At 37.8% G+C, this 27,834-nt stretch overlaps 1 protein-coding gene across 5 annotated transcripts in view; it reads left to right on the forward strand.

The window, feature by feature from the left end:
• LOC112042894 (basement membrane-specific heparan sulfate proteoglycan core protein) overlaps positions 1-27,834 on the forward strand; it is a 202,891-nt gene that overhangs the window by 24,855 nt on the left and 150,202 nt on the right. The gene's annotated exons all lie outside the window — the stretch shown is intronic.

A 27,834-nucleotide genomic window follows, 5' to 3' on the forward strand; every position in this document is an offset into this window, starting at 1 on the left:
GAGGAGGAGGAGGGCTATCACGGCTCTCTGCTAATAAGTCAGTTAAATTGTTTTATCTGTTACGCTTTTTTTCTTTGTTTATGACAGAGACAGAATAATAATAATGCGCCCTCGATCATTCCCTGCTCTTAATCATGATTCACGCATTGAACTAAATTATACGCGCCGTCCGTCCACGTACCAATCATCCCAATCAATTATACCAACCGTGAACTCATTTTTAAACTGCTTAAATTTGATTTATGTGACGAACCCATAAAATATTGCACCACACAATTTTTGCTGCGTACACTTCAATTGGGAGGTCGAAGGCTTGATTAACTCGATTTTACTGTTACATGACACTCGGCTGTGTCATCTATTTCATCGTAGAGTAGCTATGCTATAAATCACCTCGTATTAAACCGGTGTTTATGGACGTATCGAGACTACTTCGTTTTGAAGTTCTTTAAAACTCCAATGAAAGTCATATATAGGTCAGTATTTTTAATGTCAAGCGGATGACAATCAATTTGATGATTTTAGGCAAACTAGAGGGGAGTATCTAGTAACACCGTGGTCTGCAGGGTTGCCAATTTAAGTACAAGCAACGAGTAAGCTAACTATGGGCCTCATAAGAAGTCTGAGTCACAAAGCGGACTATTTTTTTAAGATAGAAGCTGGCTAAAGTTTTTTTTAGGAATTGTATGAATCCACACCCCCTTTCGGTATCTACACGACATCGTACCGGAACAGTAAATAGCTTGGCGATAGGGTGGTAATTAGCCACCGGCGAAGACCTGGACCAATTAAGAGAACCTCAATCGGCCCAGCCGATGATCAAACCCAGGACCTCCGTCAAGTAAATCCACTGCGCCACGGAGGCCGTCACTATCTAACTACAATGTACTAATGAATAGGTATACGTTGACCGTTGTATTCACACGTGTCTTTGTAATAATAATTCTATATAAATAACATAATAATGTGAACGAACTTAAGGGGTCATCGAGTGTTACATTTGTCGTAAGAGAATAACAAACCTTGTTGATAGGCATGCGATATAAGATACCTAGTGTTGCGAGCTTCGTATATATAATAATCGTTAGTTGCATTATTGAAAAATACTTACGCCCGTCTATAAATAGGTATGCTTAATAGCCAGTCGAAATATACGAGTAGATAGTTTTTGTAAGAGATCAAGTATTAATCATTATAAATAAAATTGAAAATTTTGGAAAACCCCCGAATATCATGAAATTATTAATTAAACTCTCGATCAAGTCATCAATATTCTCTTTCAGTGCGCTTTCATTTGAGACCCCACTCTAGTATATTTGCAGGCATTCGGTTATTCATTTCATCATCCCCATTTCATCCCCAACAACTATTAAACGAATGATGTCGTGAGTGTGGTTTGCCAAACACAAGACAAACACGTGAGGTTGTTGAAAAAAGAGAAAAAAGAACAAGAAAGAGGGTAGATCGGTTCTGCCCCTAGCAGCTGTCAATTTCACATCTCGCAACTTCAGTCCCGTCGTGACCACGATCCATGCAACTGGGTCGAAATATAGACATTAAAAATCTCGTCGTTTTATCGTGGTATGTACCCGTTTAAATAATATTCATAACTATTAAACGGCTTTCCATCAAATATGTCTTAAAATACGCGCACGCACATAAGTCACTTTTAGGTAATACAAAAAAAAACTATATTGAAATCGCTTCGGAGCTTTGGTGCCACAGACATACAGACAGGCAAACACGTCAAACTTATTAAAACCCTCTTTTTGCGTCGGGCGTTAAAAAGGCATGTCTACAAATAATTTACATCCACGCAATGGATACGATAATTAATGAAAACGGAAACTACGCGGGTGGAACCGCACGGCGTCCTCGAGTATTAAAAAACAATATTAAAAATTTTAAAACCTTTTTTAATATCTACGGAATATTTCTTGGGCTCTAAATACTCCAACGAATTTGCGCGCCTCCTGACGGAAGTCCGCGACTTGCTCCGAGTAGAAAATAGCTTTTCTTTATTTATGAAACATAGTCAAAAGTTCGCAGAACAAGCTTTACTTAATTTGCAAGTACGCTAGAGAACCTTAAAACACTTTCTCTGTTCTCTCGATTTTTCCTACCAGATAAACCGTTGAATTATCTGCATAATCAATAATTTAAAGAAGACAAAGAATTTAATTAATCCAATAATTAAATAAATCATCATCATCGTCATTAACGGCCTATTTTCTTCTCACTGTTGAGCACGAGTCTTCTCTCAGTATGAGATGGGCTAGGCCTGGCCACCACGCTGGCCAAAAGCGGATTGGCAGAGTTCACACACGTAGATAAGTAATAAAGTTCTCAGGTATGCAGGTGTCCTCACGATGTTTTTCCTTCACCGTTTGAGACACGTGATATTTAATTTCTTAAAATGCACATAACTGAAAAATTGGAGGTGCATGCTCTAGGACCGTATTCGAACCTACGCCTTTCGAATCGAAGGCAGAGGTCATATCCAATACTTTGATTAAATAGATATTCCTCAAAAAACCATACTACTCGAATTAATATTACAACAATTATTTATTATTCCATTCATCATCTTTTACGACAGGGCTAGGTATCTCTCATAGAAGAGAGGATATAGATCTTAGATGTACCACTCTGCGCCAACGCAAGCAGGTAGGCATAGTATACGAGTATGTTAATAATTTAAATATATTTTTGTTCTAAAGACCTGATATTCTTTATAAGCTACCCAAATCACGGAAAGTATAAAAAGGTTAAAACTACAACGAAACAGAACAGAACAGAACCTAAAAATCTGGCAGCAAACGGCGCCAAACTCGCTTGATTGCGATACTTTGATAGCCGGGCTTACTTGAAAAATATGGGTATAATTTGGTATGCGGCGAAGTGTCGAGAGGGCGTCATAGTCGGTCGAGACAAAACCCGCTCGGATCGAGGCTAATTGAGCGAAGAATGGCCGCCACCCTCTTAGTATTCTGTCCGGGGCTGGCCGAGGAGCCGGGCGTTCGGAACATCAATCTCAATACGGCGGAGATGACGGCGCGGCGGAAAGCGTGCGCGCCAACAAGAAACCCCTCTTAGCGCCTTGACCGCTACTGGAAACGGGACACTTTGATTGATCCTTTTATAGTTTACACTTTTAATGTTTCCATCGTGACGGCTTACAATCTCTTTGACGGAGTTGGAGTATCCCTGGTGTTGTTCCATTTTATGATGAGGGGTTGGCGGTGGTTGTAGTTGGAAGGAAACAGGCAGACAACGCTTAGTTATTTGTAAATAAGAGTCAGCACAACAGAAGCGCATTGTAAAATTATTTAGAGAGATACTGGGAGTGGAGTGACTGCTTGTTGGTCTGCTGGTTGTGAATGAGGCTTTGAATCCTAAGTTTCAGTAGTAATTATCAGTTTGGAGTTTTGGAGTTGGTGGTGTCACATAATACACATTGGTGGTGTATCACCCGCGTAACTCTTACATATAGATAGAAATAGATAGAAGATAGAACTTTAAGCCGATCGTTCCGTTTATCATCATTAACATCTTATAGTGTTAGTTAAAGAACTGAGTTAAAGAACGTGAACGTAAAGAAGTTAAAGAACGTGGTGGAGCTCTATATCCCTTATCTTATAAGGAGGGGGGCTGTTCCTACACTGCTGTTCAAAATAATACGGGGGAGGTGTATGACAATTCAGTCCAACTTTAACATTTTTGGTACTATTATTGTCTTGTTTTGGTAATGACCGCTTATCTAACCTACCTAGTTTATTTTGCATCACAAAGTTTTCCTACCAAAAGGTATGCATGCAGTTTTAGACTGAGCGAAAACTCGTGTCTTGCCGCCGCCGGAATCGAGCATCTGTTGAAACTGTATTTCAGGCAGGTAGTACAGTCGGTTAGAAAGATAGTTAGACATTAATTGATACAAAATTGGTTCGAGTTAAGAAAGTGAAGTGAAGCAGACGACATCAATCGAGTCGCAGGGATTCGCTGGATGCAGATGGCTCAGTATTGTGATGTTTGGAAGTCCCTACAAAAGGCCTATGTCCTGCAGTGGACGTCCATCGGCTGATATGATGATGATGATGAAAAAAGTGAATTCATTATTATATTTTGTAACATTTAACAAAATATTTAAACTAAGGCTTAAAATTCCTTAAATGCCATGGTCGAAGATAAAATTCAAAAATCGGTTGTCTGTAAAGTCAGTTTACTGACGATAGTTGAACGTGACAACGTCATAAGAAATTACTGATGGAATGGTTGCTTTTTTCAAAAGAAAATGTTCGTTTTACTAAAATACTGTTTAATAATCTTCATAGACCAGAGTATACTTTATTTCTTGTAAAAAAAGTTGGCAAGCCTAGAGCAAGGGAACGACGCATGACGTCATCTTTTATCGAGTGTGCAGCCGGCTCCATCGAATTATAAGACGTTGTCACGTCAAAAATAAAATTTACCAAAGTAAAGATTTTTGGAAAACCCATGTAATAGCTGAAGTAGAGATTGGATATTACGTAATGTTAAAAAAACATTTATCCCCTTTGATTAGAATTCAAGATTGTGATATTTTTATAAAAACCGTAAAAAGCGACATCATACTTGCAAAACTAGTGAAATTGGTTGACCGCTGATCCTGGGTTGTACATTGAATAACAATAGGAAGCTTTACCGGATTTCAGATAACACGAACATACCATTAACGTATGAATTTATGTATTAGGATTCACTCTCATTTTTTGTAGAGAGGCAGTGGGAATTTTGGAGTATGTGCTGGTTCGAATGTTCGCCTAAAGTTTGTGTGAAATTGTGTAAATGTGTTTGGTACTCATTTATGTTGCTTTGCTGCTCCTTTACTTATAAACAGTTTTGTCTGAAATTATATTTCACATTTAGACTAATATTATAAAGCTGAAGCGTTTGTTTTGTTTGCTTGATCACGATAATCTCAAGAACTACGGGTCCGATTTGAAAAATTCTTTCAGTGTTAAATAGCTCATTTATAGAGGAAGGCTATAGGATATATGTATATAGTCCCCGTATTGCTACGGGAACGGGATACACACCGGTAAAACTTCGCGGCGTCAGCTAGTTCTTTATTTTAACAGTAATTTTTAATAAACTTAGCTATGAAGTAATAAAATGAATAAAAAAAAAAGAGAGAAACGTTCGCGTCTGATACGCGTACGTGAATGAAAACTTACTTATTTTTCCAAGTCTACTGTTAAAATTAAATTACATAGGAGAGATAAAGTTCACGGTTTAAAGGCGATCACAACACTAAATATCTAATCACTAAATATGAAGCACCTCTTCAAAATTTCCCACAGCCTCTCGAACCATTTTTATGAGTCGCTGTATTTTTAAATTTTAAAACTATTTTATTCAAAGTTATATTTTTGGCATAGACAGTTTTAAAATTCTGGATGGTCTAAAACAACTATTAAGTATTCTAAATTCACTGATCTATATTTAAAAATTTTGATTCTTCTTTGGTTTACTATATAAGCACATTATTTCATTTCTTATTTAATATATTTTTTATTCTATGTACAATAATGATTATGTAGGTATGTATGAATTTTTAAAAGGTAACCCGCCGGGAATCGTCCTGTATGGACTCTTCGCCGCTGTTATCATTAAGCATTATAAATGAACCTAGTGTCCTATGACTACTGCAGGTTCTAAGGTTTGCAGCCATTTTTATTATTGGACCATTTTTATGTAGGTAAACTTACTCAATGTCTTTTTCAAGCTGTAACGTTTAAGTTAGCGACCCTGTCGTCCACTTAAAACAATATTCTCCACTCCTATGCGCAGTGGTATGCGCGGTGGATTTAAAAAATTGAGGTCCTGGGTTCGATTGAGATTTTCTGAATTGGTCCAGGTCTGGCTGGTGGGAAGCTTCGACCACCACCCTACCGACAAAGATGTACCGCCAAGCGATTTAGCGTTCCGGTACTATGTCGTGTAGAAACCGAAACGAGTGGATTTCATCCTACTCCTAACAAGTTAGCCTGATTCTATCTTTGATTACATCGTCACTTACCATCAGATGAGATTGTAGTTAAGGGTTAACATGTAGCGAATTAAAAAAAAGTATTCGCACAGGAACGAGATCTACGCCGGTGAAATCGCAGGGCGTCCGTTCCCTATATAAAAGCGTTCAATATCGCCTTCAAAGTGAATAACACCTGCTTTATTTCGGAGGGAAACTGAAAGTCTACAACGACGAACGTTCAGGAGAGGATTATACGCTCGTTAACGTGAACACATGTTTTTCATTAAAGGATAGGTATCCTCTTATAATCGCAAATCCATTTTGAACGAGAAAACTTGCTGCCCTATTAAAAATAGTTTTATAATATTTGTCTTTTAGTATAACAATCAATGGTATGAACCCAGTGGATATGACCTCTACCTGCCAAAGGGCGTAATCCGATCCAGGGCAATTCCTAATTAAATGTCCCGTGTCTCAAATTTTCTTAATTCTTAATTGGGAATTTTCTTAATTCTCTACGTGTGTGAAGTCTGCCAATTCGCATTAGGTCAGCGTGGTGTACTATTTGCCTAACTCCTCTTATTCTGAGAGGAGACTCGAGCTCAGCAGTGAGCCGAATAAGGGTTGACAATGATGATGATACTAGAAGGTATAAATACTTTACATCAGACTCATAATTAGGGTTGCCAAAAAATATTTAAAAAAATTACAACATTTCAGATTTCATATGTAAAAAATATAGTGACTTAATGAAAATGAAAATATTATGGAATAAGCAAATATTAGAGGAAGATAATTTTAAAATTTGGTAATTTGTTGTCATTTATTTATTTTTATAAAAACTATATTTATTGTCATTTTTTGCATTTTTCAAGAACTATTGCGTAAAATAAGAGTTTTTACATTTATTTTTTTAATTATTCAAACCAACCATAAGATAGACACGTTTGGATACGCTAACGCAATTGCTTCAGCCGAAAATTAATGTAAAAAATATTTTATTTTTGCGTACTAGGTATATATTTCTTATAGTACGCAGACCCGAAATATAGTACAATACTGTATATATTATAGTACGTTTGGCAACCCTACTCGTAATACACCAACCTTTTGAAATACTCGTGTCGTGATAAACCTATATCTAAACAAAACTTGTGATCTTGCAAACACGGTGTCATTAGAACCAAATCTCACAAAGATAAAAACGATTTTTACTTTTGGAAAAGTCAAAAAGGGATTAAGGTTCGTTCGTTACGTTAACAATGAGTTCCGAAGCAATACCTATTTTTTTAAAATGCCGTAAAGACTCACTATCTGGTGCAGTAAGGACGATCTGTATCTATTATTTCTCTTCAATATAACTTTATAATGTATTTATTAGTATACTAGCTGACGCCGCGCGGCCTTGCTCGATAAATGGGCTCTCTAAAACTAATAGAATTTTTCAATTTGGACCAGTAGTTCCTGAGATTAGCGCGTTCAATCAAACAAACAAACAAACAAACTCTTCAGCTTTATAATATTAGTATAGATTCTGATATGTATTTTATTCATTATTATAGGTATTTGTGTAATATTGTTTATGTATTAGGATGTAAATTATTTGTATGTATGTCTATTACTAACAATATGGTTATTTTAGTTTTACGCCACCTGCTGTTTTCCTAAACCTAAGGTTGCCTGGAAGAAATCGCTACTTAGCGATAAGGCCGCCTTTTGTATGCTCATCTCTTCTTAATATGTTTTTATTTCACTTGTATTTTTGTCTTTGTGGTGTGCAAATAAAGAATATCTATCTATCTATCTACTCTTCGCCGGTCGTGTCGTGTCGAGTGGGTGACTTTCCTCTGGCTTACATACATTTCATGAGCTATTACACACCGCCCTGTGTAGATGTTATTGGATATACCTTCAGAGCTGATACAACGGTTGACAACGCAGTATTTGGATTTTTCAGTCCACTTTTCTGTTTGCTCATTAAAAATGAAATAAATATTACTACTACTGAAACATCACAATCTAAAAAGCATGAAAGAAGAAAATATTTCTTTTAAATTATAAATGCAGTGAGCATACAAAATAAAAAAAATAATTAATTTCACCAATTTTCAGGCATAAGTTTTGTTATCGTACGCACAAATGTTTGAAAGAAGTCTTGGAAGGAAAATGAACCACTCACCATGGAATATCATATACACAAAGTTTGTACAGTATGGTCATGAATTAATATTTTATTCATGGGCCCAGGGACTAAGAGGCCCAGCGTCTTAAGACGCTTACATACTTGTGTATAACAAACGACCACGCGAATAGGCTGATCATGATGATTATTCGACATAATGATGTTAATGATGATGTGTCATCAAACATTCATTTAACTTCATACTATAATTAAACGCTTTATTAACATCCGTTAAAAAAGCTCTCGTGCGAATGAGGGCTTGGGCTTCATCCTTTGAAGTGTACCCGGGCGTGACTGACATAACCAAACTTTTTTGGGAAAGCCCTGTTGCACGACTCACAGTATAGCGATCCACTACTGTAGTATTAGACGTAGTCTACTAAGGCTTCGATCTGGACTTTTTTAAATGGCGTTTTGCGTCGAGGTGTAACATAATATCGAGTAATTAATCATGATGCGGTAGCGCTACTGTTATTGAACTGATCAATGATCAAATAACTGCAGAACAAATTTTTGATTGTAGCAGCTCAAGTAGATCCCGCTTAGCTAGAATGCAGCGCGATTACTGTGAACTTGAGAAATTAGTCGATGTTTCTTGATGTGACAACAGCATTAGGAGATATATTTCATGATGTATTGCATTCTAGAGGACATCAATTTTTTTTCAATTCTAAGATCCTGATGAATAACGTCATTTCGAATGTACCAAGGTGCATTTACAATGTTCCTGAGTACCTTGTTCTGGATTCTTTGTATAATTTGGATGTTGCTCTTTTTGGTACAGCCCCACAGTTGTATTCCATAGGTCCAAACGGGCATAAGGACTTGTCTGTTTAACAATATCTTATTGTGTATTGACAGCGAAGAATTGCCTTGCAAAAAAATTTTTGGTACGGAATGCATAACTATGAATGACATAAGGTTCATTTTTCTCCAGACCCAAATTTCGATACTTTACAACCATCGACGCTTGACAAGAGCTTCAACGTACCAAAGGTAGGGTGCTGCCGCGTTAGATCATAAGCCCCTCTCCGGGAGGATTAACAATTCACTTACAAAAGAATGAACCGTAGCGCAGTTAAATGCTCAGTATGCTTATAATGAATAGTACGTATATCTGCTCGCTTGAATGCTTAAAAGATTTATTTTTTATCAGTTATCTACCTATTTATAACTTTTTTTTAATTTTTAACAATGTATAAACTGTAATAGGGATGATGACAGTTTTTTAAATTGTAAATAAATTAAGAGTATACTAATAGTAAAGCAAATTTGTAAAAGAAACAGGGTATCTGCGATCATTACTTTCGCAGCTACAGGGATTTAAAGGGTCAGATTTGCGGCGCTGCCACGGATCCCTGAAAAACGCCCCATACAAAATGGCACGAACTAATGACGTCGCAGGTAATGTAATGAACGTTAGCTTTGTATGTGCGTTCAAACAAAATTACTAATATCTTTGTTATTTGTGCGTTTATGTTTATAGTTCATTTATTAAAAAATGTCACATTTAATGTAAGGAAGCTAAAACTGTATGAATTTTCATCTAATTACGATAAAATATTTTTAATAGATTTTAAAATTTTATAATATCATTTATTTTGCAAATATCCAGACGACTTTTTATGTATAAATTAGTTAACATTGACCCTATTTACCCGAATTTATCATAAAAATCAATACATTCAAACCAAGTCATCATCCCCATTGTGCACACTCAAAGACGCTGGTGGCCGCCACACGCTACAATCGTCGCTGCTCGCTTCTTGTGGCCCGCACCGACCACTAAACGCCGCAACACGCCACGTGATTATGATACTGCATGTATGGGTTAAAAAAGTAGCAGCCACGAACCACACGTGTCGACCACCGGCCACAAGTGGCTGTGGCGCGTTTTAGTTACTTCTGTGGCCCCTTCTTACTTCTTGTAGCGGCGTTTGTGGCTGTTCGTGTGGCCCGTGTGTGGCGACACTAAGGCGTACCAGTAACTTTATTTTAAAGTTTTCGATTATCACCATAGCAACATAATCTGACGATAACAAGTAAACCCACTTGAAATAGGTAAATTAATTTTGAATTTCACTATTATTTAGTACGCTGACAATGCAAATTCACAATGCTTTTACCACAACAATCAGTTTGAAGTACTAGTAACCCCTCCTCTGGATCTTTTCAAAATTGTAGATTGATTGGTTGTCATCAATCAAAGTGAAGGACATACTTATAGGTACGACGTTGGATTGCAAACTTGATCAAATTAATGTTCAATTTCCTTTTCTCGTCATAAGGTACACTCTTGCTGGAAACGGAATAATTTTTCTTTTATTGTACGTAGCGCAGATAGCGTTTCTTAAATTATTCAATCTAGTATATTAATATCTGATATGATATCACAATAACCTCCAAAATTAATTTTCCAAACCAAAGATGGAGGTCCTGGGTTCGATCCCCGGCTGTACCGATTGAGGTTTTCTTAATTGGCCCAGGTCTGGCTGGTGGGAGGCTTTGGCCGTGGCTAGTTACCACTCTACCGACAAAGATTCCGGTACGATGTCGTGTAGAAACCGAAAAGTGTGTGGATTTTAATTCTCCTCCTGACAAGTTAGCCCGCTTCCATCTTAGACTGCATTATCACTTACCACCAGGTGAGATTGTAATCAAGGGCTAACTTGTAAAGAAATTATTAAAAAAAAACCATAATAACTCACAGTGTTTGTAACAAAACTTCTCCGAAATGGCTGGAACGATATTCATGAAAATTTTCGTGTATATTCGGTTATTCTGAGAATAGATCAACCCCCAATCTACCCCTCATTTTTACACTAAGATTTTAGTATTTTTGTTCAAAATAAACTTCTAAGTAAACAGAAATAATAAACCTTGGCTGAGTTTGTTGTGGGCTCTTCTCGGACCAAGGCGAGTTTGAGTTTTATATACTAATATTTTACTAATAATAAGTTTTCGACTATTATTACCACTTATGGTGGTAATAATAGTCGAAAACTTATTATTAGTAAAATATTCGCTTAAATTAAATTATGACATAATCCTGACCTTTCAAAAGTGCTTGTAAACTAAGCCTAATTGAATCAGAATCAGGATTGTTTATTTGCAAGAAACATTAAATAAATTAAATTAATGAATTTTGAATTTTAAGGCAGGACAACGTTTACCGAGTCACCCAGTACTAACATATAAAAAGATGGAGTGTAAATCAATGCACGTCTCAGTGCAAAGCGCAAACAAAACCTCCGTTTGCACAGAAGTCGGCCGGGCGTGGGACTATTTAACAATTGCTTAGGAGGAGAGCTGTGTGACAAAGGACCCTCGTGTTACGTAGCACCCGCGAGATCTAGATTTAAAAAAATGTCTGGCTTTACTGCAGTCGAAAACTTGGATACTTGACGCTTTTATCTTACTAGGTTACAGTTGTTCATTAAGGTTAAACGATACTAAATAATGGGAATGAGTTATTCATTTGCGTTGACAGGTTGATTATGATTATGACATAATTAATTACTAACTGATTCGACAGACGTCATGTCCGCTTTTCTTTTGTTTGGATATTTGAATCATCATCATTCAGGATCACCACGCTTTTTTTATATTATTTACAAGTTAGAGCTTGACTGCAATGTCACCTGATGGTAAGTGATGATGAAATCTAGATGGAAGCGGATTAACTTGTAGGATGAAAATCCACACCAATTTCGGTTTCTACACGACATCGTACCGGATCAGTACTCTTTGCCGGTAAGGTGGCCATGGCCGAAACCTCCCACCAGCCAGACCTGGACTAATTAAGAAAACCTCAATCGGCCGAGCCGGGGATCGAACCCAGAACCTCCGTCCTGTAAATACAACTGCGCCACTGAATGTTTATGAAAATTCTTTAGTATGCAGGTTTCCTCACGATGTTTTCCTTCACCGTTTGAGTCACGTGATATTTAATTTCTTAAATATCACGTGCAATTAAAATGCACACAACTGAAAAGTACATGCCACGGACCGGTTTCGAACCTACACCCTCCAGAATCTGAGGCAGAGGTTATATCCACTGGGCTATCACGGCTTCAGCGTAAGGTACAAGATATTCTGAAAAGTTGGAGGTGCTTGCCCCGGACCGGTTTCGAACCTACACCCTCCTAATCAACGGCAGAGGTCATATCCACTAGGTTATAAACCTTTGCAGTATATGTGTATATCTTCTGCAGTGACAAACGGCCACCTTGGCGCAGTGGTATGCGCGGTGGATTTACAAAACGAAGGTCCTGGGTTCGATCCCCGGCTGGGCCGTTTGTGGTTTTCTTAATTAGTCCAGGTCTGGCTGGTGGGAGGCTTCGGCCGTGGCTAGTTACCACCCTACCGGCAAAGACGTACCGCCAAGCGATTTAGCGTTTCGGTACGATGCCGTGTAGAAACCGAAAGGGGTGTGGATTTTCATCCACCTTCTAACAAGTTCGCCCGCTTCCATCTTAGACTGCATCATCACTTACCATCAGGTGAGATTGTAGTCAAGGGCTATCTTGTAAAGAATATAAAAAAAAGTATCGTCTAGTCTAGATAGCACAATTCAACCACATAAATAAGTAAGAAAACCACTTATTCTATAGATTATTGAGCACTATACATGTATAGATGACATTATTTTTTATTAGCATCTGGCCTATTCACTATTTTGGTCTTTATTATCAACCTATTGAAGTGAACAACAAGTCAATTGGCAAAGTGTCATCTATATACCTTATGATATCCACCAGTAAGCGCCGGATGTCATTTGTTATTTGTATAGTATGTGGATGACAATTTGTCAATTGATTTGTTTTTTTTATTTTGATGGGTTGTTAATAAAGACCAAAGTCGAAATTCGTTTATTTTGATTAGGCTTAGACTAGGTGCAGTTGCATTTACAGGACGGAGGTCCTGGGTTCGATCCCCGGCTGGACAGATTGAGATTTTCTTAATTGGTCCAGGTCTAGCTGGTGGGAGGCTTCGGCCGTGGCTAGTTACCACCCTACGGCAAAGACGTACCGCCAAGCGATTTAGCGGTACGATGCGTGTAGGAACCTAAAGGGTATGGATTTTCATTCTACGCCTAACAAGTTAGACCGCTTCCATCATCACTTACCATCATGTGACATTGCAGTCAAGGTCTAACTTGTAAATTATATAAAAAAGCGTGTTGGACCTGAATGATGATGATGATTCAAATATCCAAACAAAAGAAATGCGAACATGACGTCTGTCGAATCAGTTAGTAATTAACTATGTCATAATCAACCTGTCAATACAAATGAATAACTCATTCCCATTATTCACTATCGTTTAACCTTAATAATATAATAATCAGGTGGGATTGTAGTTAAGAGCTAACTTGTAAAAGAATTAAAAAAAGAAGAACTGTTAGTATCTTTCGTAATACTGTTTATTTTGTACATTATTATTTTTTCAACTTACTGTCGTCAACACAAGGATTCTGCAGCGGACATATTTATTTTGCATTGCATTGATTCTGTTGTGACAGCCCGTTTCAGCTGCGTTATACAAAGAGACAAATACACGTACAGACGCACAGTTTTACATGCACACTGTTAACGGAAAGTATAATGATACAGACGTCAAAAAAATTTCTCTATACAGTGTTGATCAGTTTTCTATAGATAGAATGGCCAAAACAAAATTGTTTATAGGAAGCTTCGTATTTCGTAGCTCGATTCGAGGATTCGAATCAAGGGCATCATGATTTGAAGCTGCATATACTAACCACGTGATAGCCCAGGGGATGTGACCTATGCCTCCGATTCCGGAGGGTGTGCGTTCGAGTCCGAACCGGGGCATAAACCTCCAACTTTTCATTTTAAGAAATTAAATATCACGTGTCTTAAACATCGTGAGGTAACCTGCATACCAGACAATTTTCTTAATTCTCTGCGTGTGTGAAGTCTGTCAATCCGCATTGGGCCAGCGTGGTGGACTATTGGCCTAACCCCTGTCATTCTGAGAGGAGACTCGAGCTCAGCAGTGAGCCGAATATGAGTTGATAACGAATGTTAACCACTGAACCAATGAGGTTTGTCCCTGTTCGCCCTATGTTTCCTCACGATGTTTTTCCTTCACCGTTTTGAGACACATGATATTTTATTTCTTAAAATGCACACAACTGAAAAAGTTGGAGGTGCATGCCCCGGACCGGATTCGAACCCACACCCTCCGGAATCGGAGGCAGAGCTCATATCCTCTGGGCTCTTTAAAAAAAGCTTTATTGGTGGGGTGGAAATAACTTGAGAAGCCCACCACAATATAAACTGTATTTGAGATGACACACATTTCCGCTTCACTAGGAGAAGTAACGAAAAACTATTTACGACTATTTCAATGCTATCTTGATTAACATTAGACGCTGATTACGTCATATTTGTCATACATACGCGGCGCGGAACCTTGAAAACAGTTTGAGTTGACATTTTTAAAAATGGCGCTGATAAAGGCATTCATAAGATAAGACCTTTTTTTTTATTCTTCACAAGTTAGCCCTTGACCACAATCTCACCTGATGGTAAGTGATGATGCAATCTAAGATGGAAGCCAACTTATTAGGAATAGGATGAAAATCCATACCCCTTTCTGCTTTAAAACGACATCGTACCGGAATACTAAATTGCTTGGCGTTACGTCTTTGCTGGTAGGCTAGGGAAGCCACGGCCGAAGCCTCGAAAAGCTCAATTGGCCCAGCCGGGGATCGAACCCAGAACCTCCGTCGTGTAAATCCACAGCGCATACCACTGCGCCACGGAGGCCGTCATAAGTTATATTCGTTCATTATCAATTCATACTCGGGTCACTGCTGAGATCAAGTCTCCTTTCAGAATGAGAGGGGTTAGGCCAATAGTCCACCACGCTGGCCCAATGTGGATTGGCAGACTTCATACCCGCAGAGAATTAAGAAAATTCTCTGGTATGCAGGTTTCCTCACGATGTTTTCCTTCACCGTTTGAGACACGTGATATTTAATTTCTTAAAATGCACTTAGATAAATAAGTAAAAATAATGTATTATATAAATATGCATAAATTATATAGTACTAGATTATTAGGTGATAGCAACACTTAAGCCAAAAAGTTCAGGACAATACCGTGTGAACCCAGCCTTAGATTGCACGACACTTATACGATTTCAATATTTGAATCATCAATATAAAATAGGTCTTGCGCTGCTAGATTTGAATCTAGACTCTATTCTGAGCAACTGTAGTTATTCATTGACAAATAATCATAGTTTTAATGGCTATGAGGCCTAGTTCGGACTAGTTTAGTATTTTAGTCGAGTACGAACAATTTTTGGATTTACCGCCCAAAAAATGTTCGTACTCGACTAAAATATTAAAGTAGTCTGTACGTCCTTTATGTGACTGTATAAAGCAAATATGAACATATGCAATAACAAAACGCCACAGACCGTAAATCAACTAAGTTATCTAAGGGTCAAACCACATTACGGATGAATACTTAGAAAAGTATGAGTATGCCTACTAAGTACAAAATGTACCAACCTTCCTGTTATTATGTCTCGCTCATTTTAGGGTTCTGTATCAAACAAAAAGAAAATTTTTCATTTGTCACAGGCTTGTCTCATCTACCTACCTACTTATTTTAAATAAACAATTTTGAAAAATTGGCTGTTTGTTCGTGCCGGCTAATCTCCTAAATGGATGGATTGATTCTGATGGGATTTTTGCTGGCAGATAGCTAATGTTTTATGAAGTAACACTTTATTTTATCTCTGTATTTACACGGAAATTGTAACTACATTGGTGAAACTTGGGTGAAATGCATGTTACGCGCTTATAATATTGCGCTTACATACGTGATAGCCCAGTGGATATGATCTCTGCCTCCGATTTCGGAGGGTGTGGGTTCGAATCCGGTCCGGGGCATGCACCTCCAACTTTTCAGTTGTGTGCATTTTAAGAAATTAAATATCACGTGTCTCAATCGGTGAAGGAAAACATCGTGAGGAAACCTGCATACCAGAGAATTTCTTAATTCTCTGCGTGTGTGAAGTCTGCCAATCCGCATTGGGCCAGCGTGGTGGACTATTGGCCTAAACCCTCTCATTCTGAGAGGAGACTCGAGCTCAGCAGTGAGCCGTATATGGGTTGATAACGACGAATATTGTAGCTCTTTATTAGTGAATATTTAAAATTCTTGTGTCACAGTGTTTGTTACCAAACTCCTCCGAAACAGCTGGACCGATTTTTATGAAATTTTGTGTGTACCTATATTGGGTAGGTCTGAGAACTCCTTATGCCGGATGTCGTACCATAATCACACAAATATTTTCCTGTTGTCTCCATCGAACCCACAGCCGTGGATGCAAAAAGCTAGGTCACTAGTCACTGCGCTACGATCCGTCAAATTTCAGATATTTTTTATTCCTAATTATTAACTATAGTATTAAAGGTATTTTACCATTATAACAGCAAAAGGTGGACATACTTTAAAGGAAGAAAGTTGTTCGACCGGTTCTTTACAAGTATATTATCCTTTTTTAATTCTCGAGGTACAGTTTTGCATTGGCATTCGTAAGCTTATTAAGCAGGTCAGTTTCATGTAGGTATATTGATTGGAATCATTCTGAAGTTACGACTATGTTAAGGTTAAGTTCGATCGGATTTGATTTGATGAATGGTAGAATTCCTATCATAATAATATTAGGTTAGGTTTCATCATCATCATCATATCAGCCAATGGACGTGCACTGCAGGCTGCTTTTATATGAACTTTCAAACATCACGATCCTGAGCCGCATTCATCCAGCGAATTCCTGCGACTCGCTTGATGTCGTCAATCCACCTAGACTTAATTTAGGATGACAATATAAGACAATAAGACATATATAAGGCAATCATAACTATAAGATTTCTTTATCAACCCATATTCAGTTCACTGCTGAGCACGAGTCTCCTCTCAGAAAGAGAGGCGTTAGGCCAATAGTCCATCACGCTGACCCAATGCGGAGTGGCAGACTTCACACACGCAGAGAATTATGAAAATTCTCTGGTATGCAGGTTTCCTCAAGATGTTTCCCTTCACCGTTTGAGACACGTGATATTTGATTTCTTAAAATGCACACAACTGAAAAGTTGGAGGTGCATGCCCCGGACCGGATTCGAACCCACACCCTCCGGAATCGGAGGCAGAGGTCATATTCACTGGGATATCACGGCTCTTAAACAAAACAAAACAAAGAATATAAGGTAGTATTACAGGATAATATAAAGTAATAAATAAAATGAATTCCTATTTGTCTCTAACGATATCCTGAACAAGGGATCATTATCATACGAAGACAGTGTTCTCTGTGTCAATTAGTCACTAATTAGCACGCTATCAGTAACACTAACTGCACGTATTTACTTTTTCTTGCATTTATAGAATGAACTGTTGACAGTAAGCCATTGCGAGACATACGATAGCTCATTTACAAAGCTTTCAAGTTTAATACAATCGTACTTCGCTTTAAATGGCAATCCTTGGAAGAGGCCTTCACCTGAGAGAGGTTCCTAACAGTATAAATATGATTATGAACCAAAAATGGTACATTGTAAATAATTTTCGTTTTTGTTAGTTTAATTTTTTTTAGTTTAAGGTACCTAATTGTAAAATTTATATAGGAAATAAAAGGCTTTTTTATTTTTTTTTAATTTTATTTATTTACTTCGCTTTAAAATCATGTTTTATTAATCATTAGCAGATATATTATAGATAAGTAAACCAGTTTTTGGTCGCACATTTGCTTTTATTATAAAGATTATGGCAATGAATCGTAATAGTCTTGTTTATATAATCTCTGCCTCCGATTTCGGATGGCATAGATTCGAATCAAGTACGGGGCATGAACCTCCAACTTTCAGTTGTGTGCATTTTAAAAATTAAATATCTCGTCTATAACGGTGAAGGAAAATTCGTCACATCGTCAGAAAACTTGCATACCTTAGAATTTTCTTAATTCTCTACGTATGTGTAGTCTATCAATCCGCATTCGGCCAGATTGGTGGACTATTGGCCTAACCCCTCTGAAAGGCGACTTGTACTCGGCTGTGCTCGGCAGTGCTTCCGTGCGTCTCTATCTCAATATCGTGTCAAGTAACATAGGTACGGCAAAGTTATAGCTTGCTAAGTTTGTTGATGACACTCCCATGATATGGGCATCCTATATCTAAACCCACCCCCCCCCCCCCGGCCTGCGCGGATCATCAGGAGTTACGAACGAATTTGCCAGCTATAGTAAGTTAGCCTGCAGGACTGACGTTTAGCTGAGTGTTTCATAGCTTGATTCAGGACTCGTGAACCGAAATCACAAAGTCCACTCGACTAATAAAAGAGGCAGTTATAAATACTTGCAAACGGTATAATAATATCATGTCTCAGATCTGGAACGTACTTGATATTCATGTTGTATAATATGTTATGATATACAATATGGACTCACCTATATTCAATTATATCCAACGGCAGGCTGTCACTGACACAATGCGTATTGAATTTTCATAATCTTATTTTCTGCACGTCTCCTTGCGACTTGCATTCGCGACAGTATATTTACCCCTTATTCGCACGAGAGTTTTTTTAACTGACGTTAAAAAAACGTTCAAATATAGTATGAAGTTAAATGGAGGTCTATTTCCAATGACTAAAATTGAAAATGCAACACAGCTCGTCGTGTTTTAAAAACGCTGTCGTGTGAACATATACTTGGGAATGCATTTGTTGTATTTGAACGCTTTTTTAACGTTCGTTAAAAAGCTCTCGTGCTTCGTGCTTATGATTATGTCTCGTCTGACGGTTTATCAACTGAACGTAAAATCTTTCAGCGATTTTTTAAATCTGTCAAGCACGATACATTATTCCTTACCATATGGTTCAATGTTTAGCGTATGTGGTTTCGTAGCATGAGGTCCTGGGTTCGAATCCTGGGTCGAACTGCGAGATACTGAGTTTTTCTTTATTCTAAAAAGTTTTCAGCACCCGTGTCATAGTGCATGCACTCCGCGATCCTATTACATCACAAAATGACGCAGGTGGGCCCGCTGGGTTTTAGTGGGTATTCTGGTGTTCAGCGAGTCCCACATACCCGGCCGGAGACTGCACTGCTCCGACTGTGGAGTCTCCGGGTGGGACGCGTAAACGCATTTCCCAGCGGCAAAAAAATGTATACAAATCGTTCTCGAGAGTCTCTATAGACGTCTCGCTCGTAGGTTCGGAACAAATAGGGTTTCAAAAACGCTTTATTACCTTACACCACACACACTCCGTATGTTATCATTTATAGTCGCACCATTTTCGTACTGGTGATGTATAAATCCAGAACCTACAACAGATTTTTATTTTATATTTGGTTTCAGTTCTCATGGCCCTTGAGTTTGTGAACCCTTTGCGAAAAGCAAGCACGTCTAATCTAATTTTGAGTCCATTACGCATCTGGCGCATACGAAGTTCGAACGAGACTTCTGCATCTACAAGTTGCTTGTACTTATATATACTACTAGCGGACGTCCGCGGCTTCGTCCGCGTGGAAATCAATGTAAACTTTCAACCCCCATTTCACCTCGTTAGAAGTCAAATTTTAAAAATTGTAGAATCGTATACGTATTTTTTATCATTTATATACAATTTTTTAAAACTGTAACTCTAAAAATTACACTTTCCATACAAACTTTCAACCCCTATTTCACCCCATTTTATTTTTATTTTAGGGTCAAAAGTACCCTATATTTTGCTCCTCCTTTCTTGATTGATTCAGCCGTTTAGATGTTAAAAGGAAATAGACAGACAGACAGACTTATTTTCAAAACCACGCAGGCCCAATCCGCATTGGGCCAGCGTGGTTAGGACTGTTGGCCTAACTCCCTCTCATTCATAACGAACGTAAAAGAAATCCATTCTTATTTCTCTTTGGTATTTTGATAGTGTAATTTAACTAATGCTTTATCGTTCACATGTATAATTTATTCATGTAATTTCAATACTTTTACAATATTGGGTAATCACGGTATTATAATCACTATATCGAAATACGGTTGAAGTATTACTAATATCCGTAAGAGGTCAATTATATATCTATTATATACAGGATGCTCGGTTGTATTTCCCATAAGTCTGGGGTTATATTCTTTATTAAAAAATAATAATTAAAAACGTTTAAAGAACATTTATGTGTTCTAAAATTATTTTCGGATTAAATAATATTTCTTTTGTAAATAGATCTTAAAATGTTTCCCTTATTTATTACGTAGCCAAACTTTAAATTTTCAAATGCAAGGATAGATAAAGGCGTGTGTTACATGGATAGTCGGAATTATTTGTACTTAGTATTACTAAGTATGAAAACATAAAAAGTATTTATTTTTTATTTAAAAAAATATTAGTCATAAAGTTCGGCTCCTATAAGTGGATTCGTCCAATACCTTGATGTTATGGAAAATACTCCCGCGCCACCTGTATAATTGATATTGATACACATACATTGAGTTAATTTTTCGTTTGATTTTAATTATTAGCTTTTTTGATACGGTGCTTAGCTTCCAGTGGTATATACGTGTAAAGCTCATTTGAATTTTCTATCTTTTAAATTTAAGGTTGCTAGGTATATCTAAAATCTGGTAACCAGGACAAAAATTAATTGTTTTCCATAAGTAATACTTAGTAGTAGGTACTATACTGAGAGCCGTGAACGATCCAGTAAGCAGAGAGCCGTGATAGGCCAGTGGATATGCCCTCTGCCTCCGATTCCGAAGGGTGTAGGTTCCTATTCGGTCAACTTTTCAGTTGTGTGCATTTTATGAAATTAAATAGCACGTGTCTCAAACGGTGAAGGAAAAACATCGTGAGGAAAACCTACATATCTGAGAATTTTCCTAATTCTCTACGTGTATACAGTCTGCCAATCCGCATAGGGCCAGCGTGGTGGACTATTGGCCTAACCCCTCTAATTCCGAGAGGATACTCGTACTCAGCAGTGAGCCGAATATGGGTTGATAATGATGAAGTAGTACTTAACGTAAGATTTAGCGTACCGATATGGTACACGTAGAAATCGTCAGAGGTATTTTTTTTTTAATTATTTTGTAATAAATGAAAATGTTTGTCGTGTATTCAATTTACTCAGTCCCAAAAAGCGAAATGCCGTGGAGAGAATGCGAAAGAAAAATAAAACGAAGCTACAAAAAATGCTCACCTCGTTAATATTTTGTGAAAATAACTCAATTTCAATAAAGCTTCATTCATTTCATGGGACACACACCATGTTCAATGAGAGGCTGACAAACGGAGCACTATTGTAAATCAGACAGATTTAATAACATTCCGTTCCAGTTTATTGTAAAGTAACGTATGTGTTATTTTATTATATTGTGAAGTAACGTGTATATTGTTTTATTGTATTGTAAAGTAATGTGTGAGTGTAATCGGGGATGTATAAATTTTCATAATGGGCGCCCATTTTTTTTTTTTTAAAAAGAATATTTGCCATATATTTTATAATATGACCAATATTCCCATTCCCCTCCAACTAGTCGGGAAAGACTGTGCTAGGAGCGATAATAAAGGAGAATGGCGAGGTTGCTTGTATTTTGGGACTAGAAGATAGAAGTAGCGTACATAATGGATATCCATTAATAGTTGTCAATCGTTATTAAACTAAGAAAAAAGCAAATGGTAAACAATCTTGAAAAGCAGGGAGAAAAAAGATATACCTTAAAATTAGAAGGTACTCTATCTATGCATACGAATAAATGTGAATTTTATACTAATAAACACCGCCTTTATAAATAAGACAAGGCGTTTCGGTCTCAGGCAACAAGTAAAACAATTTTACTATGCTAAGTATAGAAGTAATCTTGATTCCCGTTCTGTAAAATCTCAATATTTTTTTTTAATCTCAATAGTTTTAATTAATACAATTGTATGAGTGTACGACATTTCTGAGTGTGACTCCCACTTTCGCCATCATCCTTTACTAATGAGGAATATTCCACGATGAATTGTTGTGTTATATTTCAAAGAGGCAGAGTTTTCTTTGGAAGCTCACAGCTTAACTTTTTCCACGCTCCCAATCATAATAATTGTCGTCATATATCAATCGATTTGTACTAAGCCTTGACAAATTGTACACTTAAATGTTGTTATTGAATCACTCCATATATTGATGAAATCTGCATGAAAATCAGTAATTTAAAAAAAAAATTAAATCATACAAGACGCGGATGCAGGAGATTTCTATAACTATGAAATGTGTTATCAACCCATATTCGGCTCACTGCTGTACTCGAGTCTCCTCTCAGAATGAGAGGGGTTAAGCCAATAGTCAACCACGCTTGGCTGGCTAAAAAATTCTCTAGTATGCAGTTTTCCTCACGATGTTTTCAGACACGTGATATTTAATTTCATAAAATGCACACGACTGAAAAGTTGATGTTGCATGCCCCGGATCAGATTCGAACCCACACCCGCCGGAATCGAGGCAGAGGTCATATACTGGGCTATCACGGCTTGCTACTCATATGAAATGTGTAGCGAGAGTCGTTTTTAGAATTTTTGTAACATATAAACTAAGAACAAAACACTTTCGTGAATAAGTTTACAAAATCAAGCCAAAAACGACGTGTACAAGTTTCATAGATAGCACTAGGGGGTTGAATGATGAAGGGTTCATTATACCTACCTAATGAAGGCGCGGTTCTAATTGTTTTCTCAATTAGTGTAGGATAACATAAGCCGAACTCCCAAGCGGTAAGCTTTTTTGGAAAATATTTAAAGATAAAAACAATTTTGAATGTAACAAAAAGGTCATGTTTTGTTTTAATTGGAATCATTTAGTGTAGAGCATCACCCTGTGTTGGCTAGGAGTCGGATACATGTTTTGGTTAATTTTGTGATGCTATTGTATTGATTGATTTGATAGAGCCGTGATAGTCCAGTGGATATGTCCTCTGCCTTCGATTCCGGAGGGCGTGTGTTCGAATCCGGTCCGGGCATGTACCTCCAACTACAAACAAGTAGGCAGTTGGCTATCTATCACAGTCTTTAGGTAGTTAGTAATTTGACAATATGATTTAAATTATTTTCTTGTTATTTTCATACTTACTTATTATTTTAATGAGTTGTTTATAGGAGTTATTTGGTGGTGTATATTTCCTTTTGTTAGTGCCAGACGTGAACATACTAAGGTAAACGCCGAGGCGGTCTTTTGTTTGAGTTAACGAAACCGGAACGCTAAACGCTCTTCTTTTCTTAACTCAAAACTAACGTAACCAGACGTCCCGCTTTATGCGGAACAGTCCCGCTTTCAGGTTGTATGTCCCCCTGTCCCCAGTATGTGTAAAATCGTACTGATTTCACAAAAATATCAAATTTTATTTAAAAATTGTTTTTCTGCGATTTATTCATAATTTGTTTTACCCATTCGCCAGAACAAAACCCGATATTTTAAACTGACAAATACAAAAATATTTTGATATACTAGGTTACTAGAAACCACTCTACTTGCACGATGACAGAATAATTAGTTTAATTCCACTCAATTATTTTGTAAAATTAGGAGATATATTGTTTTAATTATTTAGTAAAAAGAGTTTTTTTTTATTCAGCAGATGTCCCACTCTGAACAGAAAATAAATGGTCACGTCACTCTTAACCAAACTATAGCTATGCCAAAATACAGTACTGCACTATTATTATTATGCAGTTTACAGTGAAAAAGTCAGTGAAATTTGTAATTTAATGTTATAAATATTTTACAATTCATTCAATTAATTAACACTAGCAGTTTTGCTCTAACCTGCGATTACGTCCGCGAGAAAATCTATGTAATCTTGGAATCTTAAATTGACCCACTTCCCGGTGAAATTTTGCACACGCTCTGAGTTCTGATGACAATACATGACTAGCTAAGAAACGTCATTAAAAATCCAATATGGCGGCCTCCCCAAGATGGTGGTATGTATGTATTAAATCCACCCCCATGATATGGATATCAAATGAAAGGGTTTGCTGTCGGGAATTCGAAAAAAATAGTCACGTGACTTAAATCCGATATTTATAATTTTTAGTGCGTGCTAAAAGCGTGTTTATTCGTTTTTTAAGCTATTTAAATTTAAAGTTATTTTCTTTTATTTGTGAAATTAAATAATAATAGTTTTAGAATATAAGGCTTAGTTTTTACGGTACTTCTAACAATAGTCTTCATATTTCAATGAATTTATAATAAATATTGACAAATTTTTATACAGAAACCTCATATATTTCTATAGTCTATTGGCGAAAATTCAAGCATCGATCAAGTGTGTAATTAAAAAAAATATCCTCCCTCCTTATGGGAGAGGGGATATGGAGCTTAGACCCACCAATTCTGATTGGCGGAATTTCTTTGTTTAAGTTTGACAGCCTTCGTGGCGCAGCGGTATGCGCGGTGGATTTACAAAACGGAGGTCCTGGGTTCGATCCCCGGCTGGGCAGATTGAGATTTTCTTAATTGGTCCAGGTCTGTCTGGTGGGAGGCTTCGGCCGTGGCTAGTTACCACCCTACCGACAAAGACGTACCGCCAAGCGATTTAGCGTTCCGGTACGATGCCGTGTAGAAACCAAAAGGGGTATGGATTTTTATCCTCCTCCTAACAAGTTAGCCCGCTTCCATCTAAGACTACATCATCACTTACCATCAGGTGAGATTGTAGTCAAGAGCTAACTTGTATAGAATAAAAAAAAAAAGTACTACGAGTAGGTATGTCAAATTTAACGTTCATCCGTTCTCGCATATTTCGTAAAAATTACAGAGACTTTTCGCTTCACGTATTAAAATATAGATAATCGCGACACAGTAGTCGCGTCTGTCAGCAAGGCTATTATCTTGCTTGTCGCGTACCCCACACTCGTTTGAGGATCATGTCGGACTAAGTAAAATTGCAAAGAAATCCTTCGTCGTAGGTCCCCCTCTCTAATTGCGGCTTGGGGCTCGATTTATTTGCGAATAGCACACTGTTGTGTGTGGCTAATGAGGCTGTCTATTTGCCTTCTTTGACTCCTGTTACAAAATACTGCCTTTGTAAAAAGGAGCAATTGAGCGAATACTTTGAGAGCTTACCTATATGCTTTGATTTTTTTTTTGGAGCGAGTCCTTTTGTACGGCTTACAATAGGCAACTGGGTGAAATTGTCAAGTAACGCAAAAGCGTTTGCGCGGCAACAGAATATAAGGATAACATGTAATATTATGAGGTCAACATATATATTTGTATTATGTACACTCACTACAATGCTTTTTTAAATATTTACGAAACAGAAACAAATAGGAGGTTTAATCATCATTATCAACCCATGTTGAGCTCGAGTCTCCTCTCAGAATGAGAGGAGTTAGACCAATAGTCCACCACGCAGGCTAAAGAGAATTAAGAAAATTCTCTGGTATGCATGTTTCCTCACGATGTTTTTCCTTCAACGTTTGAGACACGTGACATTTAATTTGGTATTAATAAGGTGCATGCCCCGGACCAGATTGGAACCCGCACGCTCCGAAATCGATGGCAGAGGTCATGTTCACTGGAGTATCACGGCTCTTGAGGAGGTTTAATACGAGTATATTTTCTCAAAAGCGCAGTGTTCCCTGGCAGGTTGATCTCCTACCAGATGGACTGACGCCATCAAGCGAGTCGCAGGGGTTCGCTGAATGCAGGTGGCTCAGTATCGTGATGTTTAGAAGTCCCTACAAAAGGCCTTTGGCTTGCAGTGGACGTTCATTGGCTGATATGATGAAGATGACGATGATATTTTCTCGAAAGAAACTGTCGAACATTAAGGTCTCGAGCTGCCAACCACCTTGATGTCGTTGGTTCACTCGACCAACTCTGCGCTTTCCGGTGCGGAGTCGCCAGTCCAGCGCCTTGGGACCCCTATGTCCATCGCTCCGCTCAGAATTGCTTCAACAGTCACAGACTTCTTGTGCGGATCTCCTCATTTCTGATTCGATCACGCAGAGATACTTCAAGCTTGGCTTGTCCCATCGCCTACTGTGATTGGTGGTGGTGGTGGGAGGCTTCGGCCATGGCTAGTTACCACCCTACCGATAAAGACGTACCGCCAAGCGATTTAGGTTCCGGTACAATGTCGTGTAGAAACCGAAAAGGGGTGGATTTTCAACCTCCTCCTAACAAGTTACCCCGCGTCCATCTTAGATTGCATCATCACTTACCTTACTTACTAACTTATTAGGTGAGATAGTAGTCAAGGGCTAACTTGTAGAGAATAAAAAAAAATTAAGAAAGGGGTTTAAAGTAATAATAATAAACCATTTAATCAGCCAATAAACATAAATGAAACTCATCTAACTTAATACTAAATCTTCGGCTGTATTGGGCGCTGCCCCTGCTCTATGCTACAGCAGAGTTACTGTAGCGCTGATTTTCAGACAAACAAACACAATGATAAATAAATGATCATCCTGTTTGTAAATGTTTGCTATGTAACGGTTTTTTTTTGGTGAACGGGTTCCGATGTCACATGTCTCATGTTGTTTCCAAATAATTTAACAATGCTCTTCTGATGTTCTGGCGTTCTGAGTTAATGTGTTTTTGTTGTCACCTCACTACTCCGACCAAGGCCAAACAATCTTCCGATAATTGAATACGAGTATCTCTATAGCCATGATAGCCCAGTGGATATAACCTCTGCCTCCGATTCCGGAGGATGTGGGTTCGAATCCGGTCCGAGGCATGCACCTACAATTTTTCAGTTATGTGCATTTTAAGAAATTAAATATCACGTGTCTCAAAACGGTGAAGGAAAACATCGTGAGGAAACCTGCATACTAGAGAATTTTCTTAATTGTCTGCATGTGTGAAGTCTGCCAATCCGCATTGGGCTAGCGTGGTGGACTATTGGCCTAACCCCTCTCATTCTGAGAGGAGACTCGAGCTTAGCAGTGAGCCGAACATGGGTTGATAATGATCTCTACAAAAGGAAGACACCTATAAGTACGTATGCAAGTAATGCTAGTGTGTAAGCTTGTGTAGTAACATTGCGTTTCGAACTTAGGGCATATGTCGATGACCCACACCATAGCGCCGTGCGAAGACGGCCGGGAAAGGTTGAGTGTTAAAAGTATGTTTGACTTGGGATCATAAAAGAAGGTCAAACGGCTTGTTCCGAGAGGGAGGGCTATAATCGAAATCGTTACTTGGGCGGGGCGGTACGTGCGCAGACCAATCCCAAAAAGTACCTATTCTTGGAGACATCCCAAAACCTCCTTCTAATTGTATATACTTACCACATTATTTACTATTGTTTCATACTTAAAGTTACTAACGGTCCACGTCATAGAAAATAGTTGATTCAGTAGGCACTAACTGGAACGATTGGGTTTTCAAAAATGATGTTGTGTTTTTATGTGTAGCAGATATTACGAAATATATTTTTTTTATTATAATTAAGAAATAAGAGAAGTTTATTATCATCATCATCATCATCGTTATCAATCTATATTCGGCTCACTGCTGAGCTCGAGTCTCCTCTCAGAATGTAAGGAGTTAGGCCACCACGGTGGCTCAATGCGGATTGGCAGACTTCACATACGCAGAGAATCAAGAAAATTCT

Source organism: Bicyclus anynana, chromosome Z (assembly GCF_947172395.1).
Source record: "Bicyclus anynana chromosome Z, ilBicAnyn1.1, whole genome shotgun sequence".
NCBI lineage: Eukaryota > Metazoa > Arthropoda > Insecta > Lepidoptera > Nymphalidae > Bicyclus > Bicyclus anynana.